The 25,678-nt window shown below is 37.9% G+C and overlaps 1 protein-coding gene across 3 annotated transcripts in view; it reads right to left on the reverse strand.

Annotated features, from left to right (window-relative positions):
• lrfn5a (leucine rich repeat and fibronectin type III domain containing 5a) overlaps window positions 1–23,003 on the reverse strand; it is a 193,976-nt gene extending 170,973 nt beyond the window's left edge. For all 3 annotated transcript variants that reach the window (XM_061743808.1, XM_061743807.1, XM_061743805.1), the window contains exon 1: window positions 22,135–23,003. The gene's annotated coding sequence lies outside the window, so the exon portion shown is untranslated. The remainder of the gene's footprint in view (window positions 1–22,134) is intronic.
• Window positions 23,004–25,678: the final 2,675 nt, after the last annotated feature.

Genomic DNA, 25,678 nt, shown 5'->3' on the forward strand with positions numbered 1-25,678 from the left:
ACTTTATTTTCTTTTAGACAAAAAAACACTGAAACGTATTTTCTAATTTTCTGTGTTTGAGCATGTAGAACTCCTGATTCGTGGTAGATCTGTTGCTGGAGGCGTGGTTATGTGTAGGGGGTTTTCGACGCAGCTCATTCTCCCTCAAGGCTGATTTATGGTTCCACATAACACCAATGCAGAGCCTACGGCGTAGGATACGGCGCAGTACCCTACGGCGTAGGCTCTGCGTCGACTTAGAGCATGCACTAAAGGCTGATTTATGGTTCTGCATTGTGTGCTGTTCCGAACTGTTCCAAACTGTTCCGAACTCTGTTGTGCTCATTTTGCTGGGACGCCGGGTCCCTCCGCCGAGACACAACTTTTGCGGTATGCGTTGATTGTTGTGTCTAAAAATTATGCGCAGTGCCCACCCAATCAGAAACGGAACAGATATTTTGTGATATTAAAAATAAAATTATAAACACATAAAGGATCCCCATAACCTTTGATTGGGTGGGGCAGGACGCATGTTTGGGTGGGCACAGCCCACCCCTGCCCCCCCCTAAAACCGGCCTCGGTCATTAGTCAATTGCATGGTCACACAGAGACAAACAAGCATTTAGAATCACCAGTAAACTTTACATACTTGTTTTTGGATTATGGGAGAAAGGTGAAGGACCTAGGGAAAACCCACACAAACACACGGAGAATATGAAAATCCCTACTAGGAAATTAACCAGGAAACCCTCTTGCTGTGAGGCAATAGTGCTGGCCAAGCTAGCACTGTGTGGTCCTGTGTGGTATCACAGACTTATCTTTATTTAGATTATTTTTTTCTTCTTAAGGTTCACTTTCATGCTATCATTCTCAAGGTAGAGGTGTGGTCACCAAATGGTTTGGAAATATCCTTCTGATTGTTCCCAGATTGATGGACAGCAACAGTTACGTTTGTAGAATCAGAGTTTATGTTTTTCCTTTTTGGCACTGTGTTAACTCACATCAGAATTTTGCAGACCACAAAACAGGTCCCAGAAAAGTGTTTGCTTTTACTGAAGTGGTCAAACTTTTGGATAATTAATTAATCAAGTGCTTTGATTGTAAACACCAGAGTGCTTTTTATCCCGTTAATTTCTATAAAAGAACAAGGGTGCATGATTGGTCTTTCAGAAAGTGCTTCTCCATTTTGTCAAGCTTTTACTTAGTTGATAACAATACACTGTGATGTACTATTGTTTGGGGGAGAGCTTAGAAACATCTATACAGAGAGAATGTGACACCCTTTGATGACAGCAGGATTATCAACTTTCAAGGCACAGTTAAGGTCATTGAAATCAAGGATATTCAATTAAGATTTTAGCTTTTGCCATGTTGTGCTGCAGCAGATGGAAACAGCTGCAGCAACATCTAATTTGTTTTATTGTGCAGTCAGAATGAGGTCATGCTGAGCGACAAAACTCAACTAGGTCACAGGCTGTGACTCACCGTGTGCTGCAATATACCTGGCTTTAGCAAAAACCTCCATCCAGCCAACAGTCATCGGAACCAAGATATAATTCATATAGTTGTACATTTAATACTTTCAAGCAGTTGCTTTCAATAACAGCAGCAGAACTTAACTCTACACATGTAATAATATTCCACTGCTGGTGTTTTCCTTGATCTCTGTGTGTGACAGACTTTTGTGGTTTGTTTAGCTTCTCTCAAGGGCTTGTTCAGCTTTCGGTTTGAAATATAATTTGTTTTTATGATGAATAAATGGGAACTCAATGGCAAAATCAATAACTTTCTGACACACATAAGTGACATCATTCTTAGTTAAACTTAATTCTGTGTGCTATTATGATGATGATAAATGAATACAACACAGAGAGGGTTTGAAATGGTGCTTATTGGAAAATAGTTTTTGTGCTTCATTTGCATATTAATCAATAATTTCCTTTTCTTTCTTTTTTTTTCACAACATCCAGACAAGTGTCACTAGGGATATCCCGATCAGGTTTTTTTGGCCTCGATCCGATTCAGAGTAATTTGATTTTGAGTATTTGCTGATACCAAGCCCCGTTCCGATACTTTCGTAACATGAAAAAAATGAACAAATGCAAAATAAACAGATCCAGGTTGTCCCCGATTTTTATTTTATTCATCTTATTTTATTGTGCTCTTACTTCTCATTGTCCTTTTCTGGGTTAAAGTATGAAATGTTTGTGTTTGAAGTGACCTACAATCTTCTTTGCGGTAGCCAGGGTGTCCATCAGGCTGCGTTGACAAAAAGCAAGCCCTTGTTCACGCACAGTTGGCAAGAATGCAGGACGCGGCCTGTGGCGTTTTTCTGAACGCCCAGTTTAGGAAGACAACACAAATGCCATTTTCGTTCGGTTTTCAATTACCGTTGTAACTTAACTTTTATTTATTTGCCTCCACTGTAATCCCCAAAAACAAACAACTTTATTGAACTCACTTCACGTGACACAGCCCACACTCCACACCCCCATAGCTCTCTTCATATTAGCAGCGTTATCATGTAAAATTACGTGGTTTGTTGATACACCAAGTTGTTTAGCATTTTTTCCATAGTCTGTTCAAAATCGTCTGATCAAAATAATGAGAATGAAAATGAGAATGAGAATGAAATATATATGTTATATATGTTCGATCTCCGATCGGGATGCAACGTCTGATTTCGATGAAGTCTGAAACAACGTGATCGGGCCCGATTTGCGATCATGTGATCGGATCGGGACATCCCTAAGTGTCACTAAGGCTGAGGTGCAACATTCTGCTCATTGCCTGTCTTTTCTTTTCTTAACAAGTACAACAATGTTTTTTTTCTAGTTTTGCCTTGAAGAACCAATCACAAATTGCTCTACAGAGTGGGCTGCCTAACCAACAAGAACTATGCTGCAGATTTTGATGAGCATGATTTTCCCACGACTGCATAAGTTTGTGATGCCACCTTTGATAGTACTCCAGCAGAGAAATAGGCAATGCCAGTCTAGACCTTTAATCCATCCATCCATCCATCCATCCATCCATCCATCCATCCATCCATCCATCCATCCATCCATCCATCCATCCATCCATCCATCCATCCATCCATCCATCAACTTCCGCTTATCCAAGTTGAGGTTGCCCAGGAAGCAGTCTAAAGCAAAGAGCCCCAGAACGCCCCCCCAGCCACCTCTTTCCAGGGAAATACTGAGGTGTTCCCATCCAGCCGAGAGATCCAATTTCTCCTTCATGTCCTGGGTCTGTCCTAGAGCACTGTTCCAGTTGAACAGACCCAGAAACACTCCACCATACAAGGTACCGTCCTATGAGTCCCTTCCGGATGGAGAAAACTCTTAGCCTATCTCTAAGACCAGTCCAGTCGTCCTCCAGAGGAAACTCATGTCAGCTGCTCGTATCCGCGGTCTCATTCTTTCAGTTGGAATGTAAATCGCCTTGCCTTTGGGCATTGTTCCATTTTCACCACAGCAGACTGGTCCACATTACCGCAAACACCACACTGATCCATCTCTTAATGTCCCTGACATGCAAAATATGAGACAACCTTTTAAAAAAATATATTTTTAAATTGAAATGTTTGTTCCACCACAAAATCAAATCAACTTTTTTTTAATCATAATTTCTATATTTTTGGGGGGGTGTTAAAGGATGTGTGTTTCACAGCTCTTTTATTTATATGATTGCTTTGCATTTGTTACTCTTGGACAGTAAAATTGCTATCTTACTTGAGCTGGTTGTACTTCTACAAACGAAACTCCCAATCCATCAAGCTTTTCACTTGATATAATTAATTCCTTTTCTTCATAGGTAATTTACTGAAATGATCCTCACATCTAGTGCAATCTTGGTTAAAGGAAGGAAAATAAACTTCTGAAAATGGTGGCTGCTGTAGGCATCGGCACGATGCATTGAAACTGGGTTGATTCTGAGATTTTTATTATGCTATTTTACTATTGATTAATGCACATTGGGCAAGTTAAATAGATTAGAATAAAACTGCCTTTTAACAAGAACAAGCCTTTTAGCTGGGTATGAAAATAAATAAATAAATAAATAAATAAATAAATAAATAAATAAATGAATAAATGAATAAATAAATAATCACCACAACCCCAACTGCTTTTTAATAATTTGAACCCATCATAATATTCCCACAGTAAGTTTTCCATGTCTGTCTTAAAGGATATAAAGAGCAACAGTGGACTTTCATAAGGAACACATGTTTAAAGCAGCACAACGTAACTTTCAGCTTTTGTTGAGTTTGGCGTCTCCTTTGGACAAAAGCGGTAGTGCTTTACCAGTAGTGTGAAGGGTTCCTACCATCCACCTCAAAGTTACATAGTGCCAGTGAAGGCGATACAGACCCCTCAGACGATGACAGAGGTGTCATTAAACCTGTTGGAAGTTGATGTACCATCACAATGACTCTGGAAATATTATATTAAGGTGGAAAAGTTACGTAGTGTCGCTTTAAATATATATATGTGAAAATAAATTAAAAAACTGTTCCTCTTATCAGCCCGGGCAGATGAATGCTGATATTTTGGCTACAATTGAAAATTTCTCAATTAATGATATCTTGTCAGAGAGTCAGAGTCAACACTGACATTATTTAACCTTTTCAAATGTCTCTGCTGCAACCCAACTGAATTCAATACACCAGAATAGAATCGCATGAATGCAACCTCTATTTTAGCAAATGGTCCACATGCTGCGCAGCCATTTTAATGGAAATGACTGAATACAACAAAAGCGCTTGAATGTCGGCCTTTGATAAAAATGTCACATGACACCTTTGACAACACACTGCATTGCTGAAGTGTAAAGTTGAACCGCTGCTGGTCGGAGAAAATTAGATTTACATCAACATTCAACTCCACTCATGCAAACAACCTTTCTCTGACGGCCAGCGGACGACACACCGTCTCCGAGCGTGTATGGATTTGCTGTACAATGATGTACCTAATAACATCAACCTCTAAGTTTGAAATTGATTTATATGAAGCATCTAATGAGAATGTACTTTTAACGTGTGTATCGCACATTAAAAGGTACACACAGTTGGTGCTAGCAGATGGTTCACATCCCAAACTATATGTGTTGAGAATGTGCTGACTCACAGTGAGGTGCTGGTAAATGGTTGAGTCATGTCTTCAGTTTAGGTCCCAGGGTACAGCTGCAGTAATACTGTACATCCATTTACTGGCCCACTTACTACTTGGTGTGTGTACACATACCTGTCTCCACGAATGGATGTTTTGTGTGTGTGCTTACAGATATTTAAGTCTGACAGGGCCACACTCTTCCACTCCCTCTATTTTGTCCATTAATGATGATGTGTTTGTCATCTGCTGCTCAACAGTCACTGCTGACACACTTTCGAATTATGCAGATTACCAGTCATGATCAGGATTAAAAGGCCAAGCCACTAATTTTTAATCTGAACTATGTTTTAATGAGGGGAAAAATATGAAAATCTGTATTTAGCGTGTTTGCTGTGAAAGTGTTTCTCTCAAATTGCAACATTTAAATTTAGATTTACCTGAGAACTAATTTAAGATTAAACATTTATTTTTTTGGGATAAGAATATTCCCTCATCATTGAAGTTTTTGAACTCTCGAAACAGCTAAACACTAATATTGTAAGCCCTTTGGTTGAAATAACAAAGAGCAAAAGCAAAAGATGAGACGCCAGCAATGGCTCCATGTTTTGTAAGATCTGTTTCACTCACATACTTTCTCTTTTTGAGGAAGATTCCATTTATTTGTCAGTGCATGGAGTGTGAACTCAGACATTTGTGTGACTCAGAAGGGTGGCAGATGTATGGAGGCATAGGGACTGAGAAAATAACAGCTTATTACCAGAGACAAACAAGCCCTAAGGGGACAAAAACACACATGCTGTATTACATTAGCTCATCTTAATGTCATCAAAATGAGGATTTAATTGGGAAATTATGTTTTAATTCAAAGTAGTGGAGGCACTGAAGTAGCCTCAAACATGCATATACAATTGCTGATCATATTCAAAGAAGCCCAGGCTTTCTTATTAATATTTTTTCAGTGTTACTGCGCTATTTCTCTTCGTTGTGGTTTATTTCATTTAAAATGTAAAATTGGGCCGCTGGGTGGAGCAGTGGGTTAACCAAGCAGCTTATATACTGAGTACAGTCCTCCTGCAGTGGTCGCAGGTTTGGATCCCGGCCTGTGCACCTTTGCTGCATGTCATCCCCATTCTCTCTCTCTACCCCCTTCCTTTCTACAACTTCAATAAGTGGCCACTAGAGCCCAAAAAAATGCTCATATCATCCAAAATGATAGCCTTAAAAAGTCACAGTCCATCTCCATATTCAAACGGCAGTTAAAGAATCAATTGTTAAGCTCATATATATAAATGTACACTCCGGGATCACAAAATGTTTCATGTTAAGTGTTTGTAATGTGATATGTTGTATGTAAGTGGTAGTCTAGTATAATGTGCATGTTGTTTTGTTTTGTGTGTATTAAGTGCAAGTGTATGTATGTATTCCTGTCTACTGTATTTATGTTAATTGGCTCCTACCATAAGCTTTTGATAGCTTCTCCAGGAGAGTGTCAATAAAATCAAATCAAATCAAATCAAATCAAGTTGCCAGAAACTGCCTGTTTACTGCCATATCAGTATCCTCTGACTAATTTATTGTTATGGGATTCTGGAATATTTGTTGCAGAGTGGCCCCTTTTAAGCTCATGTTAGTACCAAGTAGAAAGAGTAAAAAACACATAAATGAAAATATAGCCAATAGCTAGGATTGGCTGCCTGCTATTAATAGCGTCTATTGAGAGGAGCCGCCAAGTGGCCTGCAGTGATTTGGAAACCCTAACTTCTTGCAAAGCAAATTGAGAGACTATAACAACTTGAAATAAGGTATCAAAAGGAAGCATGTATGGTGGGAAAAACCAAAGTAACCACAGTCAAATCAATGAAAAGACAAAACGAGTTTAACATTAAAGGGGACCTATTATGAAAAACAGGTTTTCTCTTGCTTTAACATATATAAAGTGGTCTCCCCTCAGCCTGCCAACTCAGAGAAAGAGGAAAGCAACCAAATTCTGCAGTGTCTGTACAGCCGCCCGGATGATCCATCCGGTGTGAAGTGGGTTCTAAGAGCCGTTCAGATTCTGCGCCCGTCGTTACGTAACGACGGGCGCGATTTACATAGGTTGGCCTCCGATGCGTGAAACCACGCCCACAACTAACTCCGCCGGCCAGAGCTTCCGCCATTTTTTCAGGCAGCCAATCAGCACAGAGCCTCATTATCATAGCCCCGCCCACTCAGAATCCCGCATAGATAATGAGGTTAGAGAATAGGGATGCAAATTATCGATTATTTCATTAATTGACAGTTGATAACCTTATCGATCGATCATCGATTAGTTGATAAGCGGCGTTTTTCCCCCATCTGAGATACAAACATAATTTTTTTTGCTTACATAAAATACAAAGGACATTTTAATGTATTCCTTAATCAAATATTTATTTGATACAAAAGTAACAAAAAGACATTTTTGTACCACAAGGAATATAATACAAAGTGCACTTCAAGGCTATTAGTAGTAGCAGCAGCCATAATAGTGTCATTTGTGTCAAGCAAATTTTAAGTTCTAGTTACGTTTTAAGTTAGAGTTTTGGCAGTGTTCAAAATAAAATGATGAGACCTGCTGTATTGGAGCACATTTTCTTTTAGTTAAAACTGTAGCGGGGACAGATGTTTAGAGAAACCTATGTATGTACCGGGTGAAGGCTGATTTATGGTTCCGCGTTACAACAACGCAGAGGCGCCGCCGTAGGCTACGGCGGCGGCTCTGCGTCGATTTAAGGCGGAACCATAATTCAGGCTTTAGGGGAGCATATCGGAGAACAACCAGAAGAATATAGAGGGATTAAAAATAAAAGTTAAGCACTGAGCTACATGTGTCTCCCGTCTGGGCCATTGCAGACTCATTGCCTGAGCATGTTACTAAAACCAAACATATCCGCCGTCTCTTTCTTCTAACTTTATGTCTGCGCCGCGGCGGCAGCCAGTTGTGTCGCATTAAATGTGGTCTGGGCGTAATACCAGCTGGTGAAATTAAACGAAATAAATAAATAAATAAATAAATAGATTCATTGTAATCATTAATTTTAATCGGGTAATTTCATAACGGCAATTAATCGAAAATCGATTAATTATTAACATCCCTATTAGAGAATGAGATGATAAAGACATGGTTTAGAGGCTGAATCCTGAAGCTTGTTTTTAAGACATTCAATGCTTGTTTAAAATAGGTATTAGATGCCAGAATAGGTCCCCTTTAAATCTTGGTTTTTGATCACAACATCAGCAAAAAAGTCAAACCTTTTATTCTGTAAAAGGTACTATCACATCAAATAGGAGCAAAACGGTGCAATCTCACCCAAGAATATGTAATTTTTTTTTTTTTTGGTCCACAGCACAAAACATAGCTGTTTTAAAATCAAAATGTACAAAATTGTTACACTTTGTTGCCTCAAAAATTATTAAAGTCCCAAGTATGCCTTTTAAAATTGCAATATGTCCATGTTTTGCATTACGTGAAATGTTCAAGCATCAACAGAGATCAGTTTGAAGGAGCAAACATTTCACTTGCCGATGCTTTTTAAACATACTTTTAAATGGCATTACATGAAACTGTACCTGAAGTTCTTTTCCACTACTTTAAGAATAAAAAAATTATTTGACCAAATATTAAGAAATACATAGTTACAGGTTGGCGTAACGTTGCCTAAATGCCAACTTAAAAAACAGTTATGTTACAGTTGATGAACCTTTAGTGTGTTGGGCATGTGAATTATCGTGTAGATGAAGTGAATATGAATTGTTTGGTGTGAAAATGGGATGAGAAAACTTACTACGATATAACTACGATAAAAAAAGGTAATCCTATGAGAAAATTCTTTGAAAGTTATTCATGTAATTGGTATATGAATACATCGGAAAGCTAAAAGCATCATATCAAAGCTCCCGATTAGCCACGTCTCCCACCCAAAAATAAAAAAATCAAACAGATATCCTTTATTTATTTCTTTTTTTTATTTTTTTACATTGGAATTTCCAATAATTTCTTTTATATAACATTTTAAAAAGTATTATTTTTCAATATTTGAATAGCAAGGAAGAAATGTTAGCATTGGAAGTTAGGACAACCCACCACATGAAAGGGGAAGGTCAAGGTTGCTTAACTTACAAGCCACTATAGTAGGTACATAGAACAATGAAAATAAATGATATCCAAATAGTTTTTGAACAGGCACAATGGAAATTCTGAACAAAAAAACTGAAATTGGAAGTATTTAAAGACCACGAGTCGTTCCAGTGTTACATCTTTGATAAAAAAAAAAACAGTCCAGAGAAGAGAGGTCCATTAAAATGCTCCCCACCTGGAAAGACAGGCACATTCTGCACTGTTGTTTTAACTTCACACACCTTGAAAGTGACTTTTGGGATCAGCAGTCTCAGACAATCTCTGAGGATATCAGGTTTACTGAATAAAAGCTTATAAAGTGCCGGACAAGTGAATGTGCTCAAACGTAAGCATGCTGTAGAGTGCTAATCTGTGCACGAACAGATGGCACGCACTAACAAGCCAAGCTAAACGCAGCTATTGTTGGCTTGGATCGACTCTGATCTCTGACTGCCTAATCTCAAGCCTCTTAATTAAACGCAATATTTAATCTACTCAGTTCTCAGCTTCTAGTCTGCTCAAAAATAAATAAATAAATAAAATAAACTGTTAATCGTCACAAATGTTGCTCTTTTGAGGCCATTAGAATCACTCAAAGCTTTATTAAAATGACATAACAAAATTTTGATGACCTATTAATAGAACCCCAGTTCCAAGGAATAAGGTGAAAAATGTAAATTCAAAACATATTATTTGAAAAGAATGATTTGAAAAGAATGATTTTATATTTTTTTTAAACACAATAGAACATATAACACATACCAAAGTTAAAAATGAAAAGTTTAAGAATTTCATAATTGATTGCAGAAACATGTCTTTAAAAAAATGGTACGTGACCAACAAAAGCCTGGAAAAGTAGGGGATACTAAAAATTAAATTGACATATTAACTATTGAGGCTGATTCAGTCAGTGTTTGGCATAAAAAGAGCATCTTAGAGAGGTGGAGTCTTGACAGTGATTTATCAATCTGCATGAAAAACTGCACCTACAATTTAAGAATAATTATTCTCAGCATAACATTGGACATACTTTTTAATTTCATTATCTACTGGAAATAAAATCGTCAAAAGTTTCAGAGAATGTGGAGAAATCTCTGTGTGAAAACCAAAACACAAGCAATCAATATGGGATGGCCATGATCTTCTGGTAGTCAGGCAGCACAAAACCAAAACAAGCAATATTCTGTAATGGAAAACACTACAGGGAACACATCCAGAAATCAAATCACTACACAGTTCACAGTTCAGCATGAGCACAAATGCATGTTTAAGCTCTATTATACAAAGAAGAAGCTGTATATGAACATGATTCAGAATTGCAGCCATCTTCTCTGGGCCAAAGCTCACTTCAAATGCACTGAAGCAAACTAGACAATGATTGTGTGGCCAGATAAGCCAAAACTTGAAATTCCTTATTGGAAACTATGGATACAGAAGACACTAAAGAAGCAAGGTTATATCAATGGTTTAAAAGCTTACATCTCTGATGCCATTTAGGTGCATTGGTGCCCATGAAAGAGGCAGGTTTGCTCATTTGGGAAGGAAATATCAACGCAAAGATGTGCGTATTAACAGTTGGTTTATTTTAAACATATGCTCCTATCCAGGAATGTTTTCATGGAAAGGCATTCAAACAATGAAAAAAGATACACATTTTTTATCTTTTTTCATTGATAAATCGCATACTACTACATCTACTACAAAAGCTTCATAGAAGAGTCCAGGTTCTGATCCTTTATCAAATGAAAACATTTGGTCCATGATTTCATCTTACCCCAAAATGAAAGGAAATAATCAGCTCAGATCCTAACAGACAGGAATGGGACTTGATTCCTCTCCCAAAGCTCCAGCAGCAAAACTGTTCAGTTCCCAGACAGACATGCGGTGCGTCTGAAATGCCATACTAAACAGTATATACTCAAAAAGTATTCTTAAGTTCGGCACACTTTTGAGTAAATATCAGTAGAATGCATTAATTCGGACGTACTACTCAGAGCCACACGGCACTTCCTGCCGTTGGGAGGGGGAGTGGTTACCATGGTAACAACTCCTGTCACAGCAGCAGTAGCAGCGCACCGCTCCGCTCTTTCCCGTTTATCCTGGCCGAAACAAGATGACATTTCTCCTGCGCTGTGTGGTTTTATTCTTACCTCTTCAACTTCTAACGAGAAACAGAAGAAGGCTTAACAGACGTGGGGACGGCGCATCGCTAGATACTCCTCTATTTAGATGAAAAGGCAAGCATAACACTTTTTTTTACATCCTTTTCTACATCCCATTTTTTACGTTATCCTCCATTTTTGCTGGTTGCTAAGTATCTGCGCAGGACTTAGCAACCAATCACCGCTGCATTGCATTGTGGGAAGTTTCTGCTTAGCTAGTGTCCATCAATCCACACTCATACATTTCTCCAGAATGAGTATGGATAGCGCATACTATTGTGTACGTACTAATGTTTCGGACAATCTCGCATACTGTTTTTGCTACTCATTAGGGTGGAAGTTTGGGATTTTGGACGCAGCTGTGGACTGTTGTTAAAGAAGAGGGTGATACAACACATTGGTAAACAAAGCCCTAGCCTGTTAACTGTTGATCTGCTTGCCACATTTTCTATGTTCTATTTTGAATAACATGTACAGTACCTTTGTGATTTTTCCCAAAAATGTTGTGTCTTTTGCAAAGCAGTATTTTTCAAGTCAAAGTATTACTGTAGTACACAAACTGAATTGTTCAACCGAGCCTGTTAACTACACCAATATTTCAAATAACAAACACATAACAAAATCTGACATCTTGAGTTGGCTAACAGTTGGAAATAGAGGTCTTGAGACCATTTACCATAAAATGAATCCAAAGTATATATATTCAATTAAAAAAAGCTCAATGTTAATACTCCGCAAGGAGAGCTGATCTACCACTATAAAATGCTCCGTTACATTTTTAGTTTTAAACTATTCAATTCAATGCAGTTCAATTCAATTCAGTCCAATACTACTTTATTAATCTCCAGGAAAATTGTATAATTAATAAAACTGTATTTAATATAATTAGATTTTCTTCTAACATATATTAGACCAATGCAAGAAACTGATTCATGACAATTAACTTTGTTTGAAGCAGTAAATAAAAAAGCAAGGACATAAATAGTCCATATCAGGATCAGGCCAATTTGACATGACAGACCTGTAAAATTGTAGATAACCCAGCCTTTAAAGAACTGGGAAGAACTAGCTAGTTTCAGATTTATAAGCTTTTTTTGGGCCATTAATTCTTGTGAATTGTTCAAGTTATATGTAAATGCAGGCCCTATTCATCTATTCTTTGGTTTGAACCAGGAAAAGTTCATGTACCTTCTTTCAACCATTTTAGGACTGTGACTTAACAACTCTTAGAAAGAATGGCCTTGCCTAAAGCATCCCCACCTGGATCTAAGAGGTAGCAGGTAAGAGCTCTGCACTGGAAAAGTGCTGCAGTGATTAATATGTTTCAGCTGACACAAGGGTATTTAACACTAACTGATGCAAATAGTAGCTTCTCATTTCTTCAACCATGTGGAAAACACACTGTATGCCCACAGAAAATATGCTACTTTGTCTTATAAAATCCAACTTATTTGTCTGTATCACGGAAACAAAACAACTAAGGAGCTTCCTGATATTAACTTCACTCAGTGGGGAAGCTCCACCATTATCAATATAAACCAGAAGACAAAGATAAATGCTACAACATTGTATGATCTTATTGAAAGAATGCTTCATGCCTAAATGATTTTCAATGTAAAAACATAAATTATAGTGAGGTGAAAGACATCAATATTACTGAGAATAAATTAGGCTTTTTACATTATTGGAAGAATAGAAGATACAGTGATGATAACAGACATCCAGATCAACAAAGACAGAAATCACTTTTCATTAGAATCTGGATTACAAATAACACATAGAAACTGTACCAGAAAAACACTTTCTTTTCTTTTTCTTTCTTTATCTTTATTTTTTTAGCTATTCAAATATCAAAAACACACTGGGTTTAATGTGTGGGGTCATTAGCTTACCCGATGGAGGGATTCCTTATGTTCATAAAAACTGTTAAAAACAAATGAAAAGTACTCTGTTTTAGGCTTTCAAGTGTTTTTATTATATATGGGCTTTAATATGTATGAAAATATGTACGGAAGTATATATGTATGCATGAAAGTATGCATGCATGTATGTATGTATGTATGTATGTATGTATGTATGTATGTATGTATGTATGTATGTATGTATGTATGTATGTATGTATGTATGTATGTATGTATGTATGTACAGTATGTATGTATGCATGCATGTATGTATGTATGTATGTATGTATGTATGTATGTATGTATGTATGTATGTATGTATGTATGTATGTATGTATGTATGTATGTATGTACAGTATGTATGTATGTATGTATGTATGTATGTATGTATGTATGTATGTATGTATGTATGTATGTATGTATGTATGTATGTATGTACAGTATGTATGTATGTATGTATGTATGTATGTATGTATGTATGTATGTATGTATGTATGTATGTATGTATGTATGTATGTATGTATGTACTGTATGTATGTATGTATGTATGTATGTATGTATGTATGTATGTATGTATGTATGTATGTATGTATGTATGTATGTATGTATGTATGTATGTATGTATGTATGTATGTATGTATGTATGTATGTATGTATGTATGTATGTATGTATGTATGTATGTATGTATGTATGTATGTATGTACAGTATGTATGTATGTATGTATGTATGTATGTATGTATGTATGTATGTATGTATGTATGTATGTATGTACTGTATGTACAGTATGTATGTATGAATGAATGGATGCATAAAAGTATTAGGAACATAATTGGAATGACAAGAAATGAGAAGATATGTTTTTGTAAGTTTGCATGACTGCTTGTGTGTATGAAAATGGAAACCTAAAGTATTCAGTAACAACTTGAATTCAAGTCTCAGAACATCACGGACAGCCTTCTATGCAGCAACAGCGAAACAACTAATTTCAGGACCATGGAGAGGGAAGTTTGCAGCTTCAGTTTATAGCAGACGTTACAGGACAATGGAGAGCTCCAGCATGTTTCTACACTGAATTCTAAAAATGAGGACCAATAGTATCCAATAGTATTAGGGCTGTTCGATTAATCGATTTTAAATCGTAATCGCGATTATGTAATTAGAACGATGTTAAAACGTGAAAATCGTAAAATACATTTTTCACTTTTTTTTTTTTTTTTAACCTTGTCTGCACACATATTAATGATTGATACCATATTAATGATTGATGGAAATACCTCTCAATACCTGCGACAAGTGCCCCATCGGAGAGGCTCTTTAGTGTAGGACGGGGCGTTGTAAAAGCCACCGGGCATCCCTCAAGCCAGATGCGGTAGACCGGCTCGTGTTCCTTGCAAAAAACTTGCAAATGTGAATAGCAAATGTAATGACTGACATTACACACCTCTACCTCCTTCATGGGTTGCATTATTATTTAGCATGCAAAGACCCAGTTTAGTTTAATTAGAAAATGTCTTGTTTTATTTAATTGGAAATATAACTTACTGTATGTTTGCAAGTGCTGATTTGCTGATTTTTTTTTTCAGAGATAAAACTTTATATTTTATTATATTTTTTAAAACTTTTTTTCAACTTATTTTACAGAGTTTTGCACTTTATTCATTCATTTTTGATTTAATAAGAGCAAAGTTTGCACTTAAAGCCCAATGGGGCAAATGTTCAATAAAAAAACAGCATATTTGAAATCATTTCTTTGCCTTTTGTCAATTCACAAAATAATCGTAATCGAAAATCGGATTTTGAGAGAAAAAAATGTATTATTTTTGGGCAAAATCGAACAGCCCTAAATAGTATATATATATGTACGCCCATTAATTACATGTAAATTCTTGTTAAACAAATCTATTACATCCTACACTCTTAAAATGTATGTCTGTATGTTGTTTTTTTTTTAATGGCTTGATGAAACATTTCTTTGAATGTAAACATTCACAAAATGAGTGTAAAACAAATCTAATGAACAGTTGAGATACAAATGCTGAAATATGTACTTCAAGGTTAAGGTTTGAGGAGTCTTTTTTAATGAAAGAAGTAGGTGGTACTGCAGTGTAATGAACCATAGTCCTCCCACGTTAGCCTTTTAACAGTGCTCTGCAGTCTTGTCTTCAGCAATGGATTGTTATGCCTCTTTGATAGCAATTAGTGATATGGTTAGTTTTCCACTGGCTAAGTATTCTCTCAGGACAATTTTTGCAGATGAAAGTTCATTCTAAACAATATAAAGTATATAAAAAAAAAAAAGATGGTTGAATTCCTAGAAAACATGCAACTTAAATTACAGAAATGTGGTATATTCAAATTAAAGTGTGTTCAAGACCATGATGTGATTAAAAAAAAGACCTTGATGTGACACCTTCGTCCTTTGACAGGACAGCATTCTCAGTACAACTGCTGAAATCACAGCCACACACACTGTCAGGAGGCCTTGTTATCTGGGGCTGACAACTCACAGGTATCTAAAGTCACACAGAAAAAGGAAGTCCGTCAGCTTGTCTGTAGGGGGACAGAAATAAGCTGCAAATTCTAACTGAGAGGTTGTGAAAAGAAGGTTATTTACACTAAACATCACATTCAGAGTGCTATAGTTCAGGCATCCTCTTTGGATACACACTAGTACAGTATGTAAATACCTGTGTCTCATTCAGCTCACACTACCACTACCAATAAAGAGAATTATACAATATTTTCAAAACCAACTACACATCTCTGTTTTTTTTAAGTTCCAAACATTTCACCTTTGACATTTTTCCAGGGAAGCTACTGTTCTGTTGGATTCTGTTGACCCGCACATGTGTTTTAAGTACAGTCGATCAGCTTGTATCAGTCTGCTATAATAACCAGGTGATAAATGTGTTGCAATATTTATAGTTTGCCTTGAGTTGAGTTTAAATGGGTTTTAGTTGGAAAGCTTGTGCTACAGCTCAGAAAATAAGAATTTCTCCAGTTTCATCACTTTCTAAGAATTAAGATAAATGAACCCATAAATAAATGAATTACTGTGTACTGCACTGTATGCAAAACTGATTATTTTTTTGTTGTGTATTTAAACTGACTAATGAATCTAACAGTGTTTAGGCAATGTGATGAGGGAATTATGGTTAAAAATGCAGTTTATATATCAAAACACCCAAAACCTCTGACTGAAGAAAGTCGTTTGAAATGATTCAGCCTGAGAACAAAACATCACATATCTTCTTTTTTTTTCTCTCAAACATTCTCTGAAATGTTTGAAAGAAAAAAAAGAAATTGAAACATATTTAAGAGTAAAGACAGAAATCTGTGTAATCCTGCAAACATTTTTTCAAAATAATAAAAATGACTTAATATTAATAAATAATATATTATTTTTTTAACTGTTTATGGATTCTAATTTCAAATATTATCTTCAGCAGCCCTACTTGAGTCAACGTGAGCTGATAAAAAAGGTTGTTTTTTACTAACAGTTGATAATGTAAGTATTTTTTCTACAATTCTTGCAATTTCCCCCCCTTATTTCTTGTTTCTGTTTTTTTCTTTTTATTGAGACAGAGGTTGAAACCAGTGTTGACTTTATCGGTTCTAAATCAAATTTTTCCCATGTTTGTCAATCAGTATAATTCAAAGTCTGACAGACATTAAGACCGACGGGGAAGTGGAGTTAAAGCTGTGGTGCTAAACTGCCTGTACTGTGTAGCGTTCACACATGTTTTATCTGCACTGCACACGGCTCATTATCACCCAACATGTCTCACATCTGTCATGTCACCCACTCCTCATGCTCACCACATTGCACACACACACACACACACACACACACACATGCGTGCACACAACAACCCTCTCCACCAGCCTCCTAAAGCAGGATGTCATGTCAAACACGTCACAGGTGGCTGTGAAGCAGCAGGTGTGTGGGAGGAGGTGGTGGTCGTGGGATGGGGGGGGGGGGGGGGGGGAGTCATCGTTGGGCTTTGAAAGAAAGAAAGAATTTCTAGATATCATTTAACTCTTAAAAAGAAAGCTTGCTGCAGCTGAAATTAAACAACTCTTGATCTGCATTTACAAGACAAATTTACAAGCTGCAGAAGCTTGAAAAATTTGAGAAAAAGAAAAAGATGGGGTGTAATTAAAGCCTCTGTTTCAATCAGGATCTTAATCAGCTACCAGTCAGCCAAATGTAATTGTGCCTTGGCAAAGACATGCTGGTTGTTTATAGTAACACGTTACAGGTGTTCACTGGAGCTATAATAATCGTTTTTCTATTTGAATGAAGTGTATATGCTGTCTTTTAAGTACACATAAGAGAATTTGACTAGTTGCATGTGACTCTCACATTTGATCAAAAAGCACAACGTATTTGCCAATCTTTGTCTGGCAAATGTTGAAGCTATCATGTCTTTTTTATTTTTGTTAACCAGTTTCAAGGAGATGAACATGGTGTATAATTTCTTGCTTTCTTTAACGGGCATAAAAAACAGCAATCCCTTTTAAAACATTAAGACCGTTATATAACATTCATTTGAAAGTTAAAAGGATTATTGTGCGCGCGGGTCGGTGGGTGAGGGACACTTATACCGAACACAACTAAATTACTTCACAGATGAGCAGGTACCTCTTGTACTTTGGTACTTTAAGCAACATTTGCTAAGTGTGCTAGATGCACATATGAAACGCTGTAGTTCAAAACTACCAAGTACTGTGCAAGTAAATATTTGTACTGTACTGATGCTGAAAGTAGTGCTTAAATAGCATATTGTATCTTCTCATTGCTCAATGTCATGTGTTGCCACACAGCTCAGGTAATTGGTCAAAGACCTGAAGAATCACTCCAACTGACACTAACAACCGCTTGAGAATGGCAGGCCTGTCTGCTCACAGCCAAGTGGAGATTGTTTGATGGCATTTCATGTTTTATATGATGGATTTTCATATGGATACCAACTAAATGTCCACCCAAAGCATGATGGATATCTGAAAATTCAGTTCTATTGAGGATAGGTCACACATTGTATAATTAATAATTACAAACTAACAAACAGTCATGCGATGGGATGAAATACTAGTCATAAATTCAGGAGAAGATTGGCTCTAGACAAGTTACAAAATACAATGAAATAACACTTTGAAAGAACAATAATAATGTTCTTCACCTGACCATCAAAATATGATTCCAAATCCAGTGGAGTCTGAAAACTGCACCATACGCTCGGCTGCCAAGATCTTCCTGGCAGCTTTGACCTGAACAAAGATTTTATAAAGCTGCAGAACCCATTAACCCTGGCAAAATTGTTGAAATCTCATTAGAAATCACCTCCGTAACAGTCATTTTCCTGGCTTTAGCTTCTTTGAGGAAGCATGCATGTGTAATAAAGACAAAGATGAATGTGACTATTAGGAGCCGAAGTCATCACACGCTCAATCACCTCTGCAGAACTACAGAACGACTTGATACCGGGTCAACGAGGGTCTAACTTGCACTGAGTCTAAATGGGTTTTTCTGGCACAGGTCAATATTTCAAATACCCGAGCCAAGTCTGATGACTAGATTGATCGATAGATGGTCTCCCTTTTTAAGGCAAAAAAAAAAGGGTGTTAACTAAAGCCTAAAGTTGGGAAAAAGTGACACTAGTGAGAGCAATTTATCTAGTAGCTTTTGAAGGTTTGACATTTTCTGTTTTCTTAAACATGTTGGCTTTTGTCAGAAAAAAATATACAAATGGGAATGGCTGCAGAAAACCTCAGAGCTTCACTGTCTTTTGTCTCCTCGGGTTTTGAGCCCTAACTTTATGGAAAATGTATGATTATTTGCAGATCTCTGTGGCCTTTTGTCCCTCCTGATATAGTGCTCTTTTTCAGAAAATAAATTCATCCATGTCAGGGTCTAGGTAGCTCGTTCACAAGGCCACTTAAGAAGAAAAACCGTCAGTGTAGGAGGATGAACAAAACTGATTAAGTGGTTCTGCATAGGATGCAGTGTGTATGACTAATCCCTGATTCTAACTCCTTCATTGTCTGTCAGCCTCTTCATTTCTCCCTCCAGCCTCTTTGCTGATGTTCAGGACGTGTTGCCGCATTTGATAATGACCTCACACTCAGACGCATATGATTTAAGTCAGCTGTAGGGGTATTCCGGGCATCATAGCATCAGGACAGCTTCCCAAGGCCTGCCACTCCGCTGCTAATAGGAATTGTTCGCTAACATCTGCCGTCTCCATCCTTCTGCCTCTCACTATCTCTTCTGCTCTCTCTGCTGGTCTCAGAGCAGAAGAATAAATTGAATTAGAGCTCCACCACCCACTCTGCAGGATCCTGCAACCTTCTGTCAAACGGCTAAATGGGGAGAGGGAGAAGAGGAGAGAACGTTGCAGAGGTAAACAGAGAGAAAGAAGAAAGTCTGGCATAATAAAAATCCCCATCATCCGTGTGGAGAACGAGGAACAAGCCTCACAAGCTCGTCCTTCGGCTGCACAAACGCATGAGAAGGCTCGGCACATTTTATTTTCTTTTTATGGATTTTCCGGAGGGAGAGAGAGTGGCAAAAATAATGAGGGAGAAGGGGGAAATGAAATAAAAAAGAAATGTTTTTCTGCACCTACACACAAAGTAACGCCATAATAAAGATGGCACCACACAGAATATAAAAACACACAATCTTGAATGACATTTGCTGTTACAATCTGCACAATCTTAAATGCTGAACATTCAACACTGGTACAAGCCATTTAATCCCAGTCTTACATTTCTGAATACTAATTCAAAACAAAATGTGTATTACAAATGCACGGCTATCCATTCCGAGACTAATGGCACGGCAAACCAGGCTTCAAATAGGAGGCTAAACACAACTGAAATGGACTGAAAATCACCAGTTTCTCTTCCTCGCTCATTCACCCCACACTCTTTACTCAGGCTGTGGACACATTTACATAATGCCTCCGTAGCCACGGACCATTAGCACCAGCGTGAGTGGATCGTGTGCATAAATTTATTGCCTTGATCAATCAATGCAAGTCACTGTACTGGTGCAAACCGGTGCAGCTCCAATTCAGACAGAAAAATATATACTGTAGGAAAAGAATGGTGAAAGAAAAAAAGAGGGCATTTTTTTAATTCGTCACAGCTCTAAATTAGAGATTTATTAAACTTCACAACCCCAGTGGGAGGTTTTGTTAAAATGTCTTCATCTATATTGATTCACTGCACATAATGATTAAATTACCAAGGAGTCGTCCCAATACTCAGCAGGGAATTCTGTGTAAAGGCTCATTTTAATGACACGGTCAGGAAGCTCACTTCAAAATGTCAACAAAAAACTAATTTCATCATAAATACCCAGTTTTTCTTCATCAAATATTTTTGTCATTTTATGCTTAAGTGTTCATGAAGAAAGATTGAATCAAGGAGACAAGAATCAAACAGACTCTGAACTGCTTCCATCAGGAAAATAAATACAATTTGACTGGGAAGAATATTAAACTTTCCACCTGGTGAATATTCACAAAAAATACATGCAAAATAAGATGAAACGGAAATTATCATCACTGAGAAGCCATCTAGACTACAGCTGCAGGCAGTAACCACATGTTTACAACAACAAAAGTGTAATCTAACCAAGAGATAATACGTGGAAAATATGAGTTTAGGGCTCATGGGTTTTGCAATTTACTTTTTTATGTCTTCCTAAACACCAAATTTGTCATGTTTTCCTCCAGGGGGAGCATTTAGGGCCTACAGCAACCAAGATTATCCTGGATGGATTCCCAGGATGGCTCAGGTAAGTAATTCAAGGTATTCTAAAAAAAGAAAAACGAGGGGAAAAAAAAGCCTATTTCTAAATAACCATTATAGGTTGCACCATGATACTGTAAGTGTGCAGGTAAAACATGTACACTAAAAGATTGTCAAAACTAAATTTCAGTGCTGGAATAGTCACAAAAATCCCATGACATCACTCTATTCATTATTTGCAAACCAAGGAGCACGAAATCTTGATCACCGTCGTGCCATTTTGTGCAGCCAGCAAGGTGTGGTGCGGCTGCTGGCGCTTTGCGCACGCATCCAAATACAGACGCATCTAATGTTCCAGCAGAAAGACAGACATACACCTCTCTCTACCTTTCTCTTTTTCTCTCTCCCTCACACACACACACACGCACACACACACACACACACACACACTCACACACGCACACACCCATCCCTCCCCTCTCTCCGGTCCTGGTTCAGTATCAGGTGCAGAGCAGGCGCAGTGTTCTCGGTGGCGCACGGACTTCCAAGCGGACCAACTTTTTCATTCTCTCTGGCGCTTCTTTGCTCACAGACTAAAACACAGACAGAAAGGAAAATGATGGTGTTTCGGGGTGGGGTGTGTGCGTGTGTTGGAGGGGAGTGGGGGGGTTAGAGGTGCCGGAACTTAAAGTGTCCTTCATGGATCCAGCGACCACAGAACCCCTTTCTGATAAACCATGGCTCGATTATGACCTTGCGATGTTCTCAGTGTAGGTTTTTCTCATACATATAAAGCCAACCCACCACACACACACACACACACACACACACACACACACACACACACACACACACACACACACACACACACACACACACACACACACACACACACACACTTCGCAATCTAAATGCACTCGACCCGTTTCAGCATCCAGTCTTTACTGCGCTTTTGCGCGCCGGAGAGCCCGGTGCAGCCACCGCTCCCCTCATGAAACAGATCATACACAGATACATGCATAGATGGATAGGTAGATAGATGTTTTGTGTGCAAAAGAACAAATATTTCCGCCTCACCTTCCAGATGTGTTTCTTTTTCCCCTCTGAGTGTCAAGGCGCAGTTATTTTTCCAAATCCCATCCTTATAAAGACCCGGTGCCTGTAGTTGTAACTCCGCACAGATACGTTCCAGATAAGACAAGATCCTCCGCGTGTGTTAAGGGTCCAAGTAAATACATTTGTGTAATAATATCCTTTGGCTGGCCGTAAATTCCGATTTGGGATTGTTATACTTCAAGCTCGTCTTCCAGAGGGGTGCGTCCGTTTTGCATTCTCACATCAGCGCCCGACGACTACATCCTTCTCTCTTCCTCCCTCTCTCGTTCTCGCTCTCCCCCGTCTTCTGCTTCCCCGGTCTCATCCCTCCATCTACAGAGCAAGAGGAAAAAAAATCCCATCCGAGAGAAAAAGTGTTGTTTTTTTTCTCCCCTCCACCTCTTCTTTTTTCACCTCATGCAGGTGAAAGATGAGAAATTCCACCACACGACGGAAAATATGCTTTTTGCAGAGGAAAAGGGTGAAGAAGTCAAATTATTCCATCTTTTTTTATTTCTAATGGCATATTTGTGCAGTTTAATGGGTGTTAAACTATTGCAAAATCAACGCGGTAACTCTCGTTCGTTCGTCGGGGAGGCTGAATATTTTCTGTGACAGCTTTTTTTGAATTTCCACTCCCTCTCCCAGCCTTTCTGTCTCTCTCCAGGTGTCTTGTGTCGAGCGATCGGCTCCTGCAACTCTGCGCGTCTCCTCTGCAGCCTACAGTGTAGAATCGATGAGAACAGAATGCAACAGAACAGGAGAGAAGAGGGAAAAACAATGTTCCAGGGAAGCTGTCTCCGGCCACAGTTCCAGATCTGTCCCGCTGATCCTCCTCGCAGCCTCTCCCGCACTAATCCTCATTCCTCACACCGTAACGGCGTGAACACCGTCAACTGGAGAAAGGAGCAGATTATCACTTCCTGCTGGGGATTTCAAAATAAAATACACGCGCTGAACCTCAACTTCTAGGAATATAGGAATACTTCTCTAGTATCTGTCGTGGCAGAATCATACGGAGCCCCTCTGGTGACATTTGAAAAAAATAAAATAATGCGTGGCCAGTGCACGCATTAATAACTCGTGGCCACGAGTTAATATCTCGTGGCCACGAGATAATAGAGGTGTAACGATACACTAATCTCACGATACGGTACGATACACGATATTGAGGTCACGATAACGATACGATACGATATAGCAGTATTTTTTTAACAACCTTGAATGAGGTAGTCATGAGGAAATTGTCTTTTATTTGAAAGACACAAAATACAAAATAATGCTAATGCTAAAAATTTAAATAAATAAATACAAGTAAATAAATACATACAATTTTACATCATAAAAAAGATTGATTCATGCTCACCTTATAAGTGTAAGAGGAGATTTTTTTTTTTTTAAGAAGGTTATTTTGTTAATTCATGGTTCATTATTTTATAAATATATTCTTTATATTCTGATGTAAATCAGGGACTATAATTACACTAGTCAGTTTATCTGTAGTGATTAGTCTGTTTTAGATTGGGCGGAGTGATACGCCACAGTACGGCACTAAGTGCTGTGTTGATGTTCTAAAATCCTACGCTGTTGAGCGGACATTGAAGTACACTGGAATTTAGCAGAAGTTGTCCCCATGTTTATCCAACTCACGACCCGAAAAAGGTTTAATTTAATAAGGTAAAGCTTAACTCTACACCAGACTTACATAAGTAAAGGTTCAGACCTCAAAACGGGACCACAAAACGGGACTAGTTTCTTCTGAGCGGAGGAAGATTTTGGTCCGCGCGGTCCGGCCGCAGTCGCGGCCGGATGCGCGTTACTAGTCAACACAATAGATTATTATTAATAACCCAATATCGCGATATACTTTGTCACCTCCACGACACGTATTGTGACATTTTTGTATCGCGAAATTTCGTGGCACGATATATTGTTACACCCCTACGAGATAATCAATGCGTGGCCACGAGTTATTAATGAGTGGCCACGGATTATTTAATTTTTTTCAAATGTCACATCTTATTACTACACTCGCCATGACAATACTCTTGCTATTTAATATAAATAGACTATAATTACCGTTTTTAATGATGAATTAAAAAATGGCAGCACGGTGGCTTAGTGGTTAGCAATGTTGCCTCACAGCAAGAAGGTCCCCGGTTCGACTCCCGACTTTCTGTGTGGAGTTTGCATGTTCTCCCTGTGCTTGCGTGGGTTTTCTCCGGGTACTCCGGCTTCCTCCCACAGTCCAAAAACATGCATATTAGGTTAATTGGTGATTCTAAATTGCCCGTAGGTGTGAGTGTGAGCATGGTTTGTGTGTTTATATGTGGCCCTGTGATGGACTGGTGACCTGTCTCTCACCTGACATGAGCTGGGATAGGCTCCAGCAGACCCCCGTGACCCTGCAAAGGATAAAGCGGGTATAGATAATGGATGGATGATGAATAACCATCCCACCAAGGAAGTTGCATCCACAAAGTCCAGACAGTAGGTTATAATGCCATCCACGAGTTATTAATGCGTGGCCACGCATTATTTTATTTTTTTCAAATGTCACCAGAGGGGCTCCGTAGAATCAAATAGACAAGATAATAAGTAAAATTAATATAACATTCAGGGGTTTCCATCTTTAACATTGTTGAGGTGTACAAGTATAGATTTACATTTATGATTCTTCATATTCTTTATGGATGTGATAAGGCTTTCAGTCTCAAAGAGAAAAAGATGAATGTTGGGGGATGATTTGGCAAATTTTTGTTTATAACTTCCCCATCAAAAGTATAAAGTTAGTGACATAGTCAATATTCTTCAGGCCATCACTTTGATAAAAAGTAACTATATCTTTCAGAGAGAAGGTATCATTTATAAGCACAAAATTAAATATATATGACGCTACCTCTTTCCAAAAGGCTGAGGTTTTGGTACGTTCATAAAACATATGTTTAATATACATTTTGTGATGTACTGCATAGTGTATGGAATATACCGCTGAATGTAGTTAGAAATTGTGATAATTACCACTTTAGTGACGTTGCTAATGTAATGGTGTGGGTGGGGTTAGTGGGGGGGTTAATGAAGTGATGTAATTGTATTTATTTATGTTTTCATATATTTAAAGTGTAAAGTATTATATGATGTATATCTATGTAAATTGACTTTTATGTGAATGTACTTTTATTATTTATGGACCCCAGGAAGATTAGCTGGCGTTTTGCATCCGCTAATGGGAACTAATTGGGCATCTCATGAATTAGTTTAACTATGGTTTGTTATTCTCAAACAGCTTTCTTTGGAATTCCAGTAAAATAGGATCTTTGTTTATTTATCTAAATCTAATCAGTAATAAAACGTTAAGTTGTGGTTCCATGGACCAGGCCAATTCCAACATTTTTGGTGCCCATTTTCCCCATCCCTTGTTAGAGTTTTTCAGAACAATAATGTTTCAAAATAAAAGTTTCTTTGGTGACAGATTTGTTCTGGGGAGGTCCCTACTTTGTAAAAGTCCAGTGTAATGTGGGACTAC

The sequence above is a fragment of the Cololabis saira genome, chromosome 16, assembly GCF_033807715.1.
Source record: "Cololabis saira isolate AMF1-May2022 chromosome 16, fColSai1.1, whole genome shotgun sequence".
Lineage (NCBI taxonomy): Eukaryota > Metazoa > Chordata > Actinopteri > Beloniformes > Belonidae > Cololabis > Cololabis saira.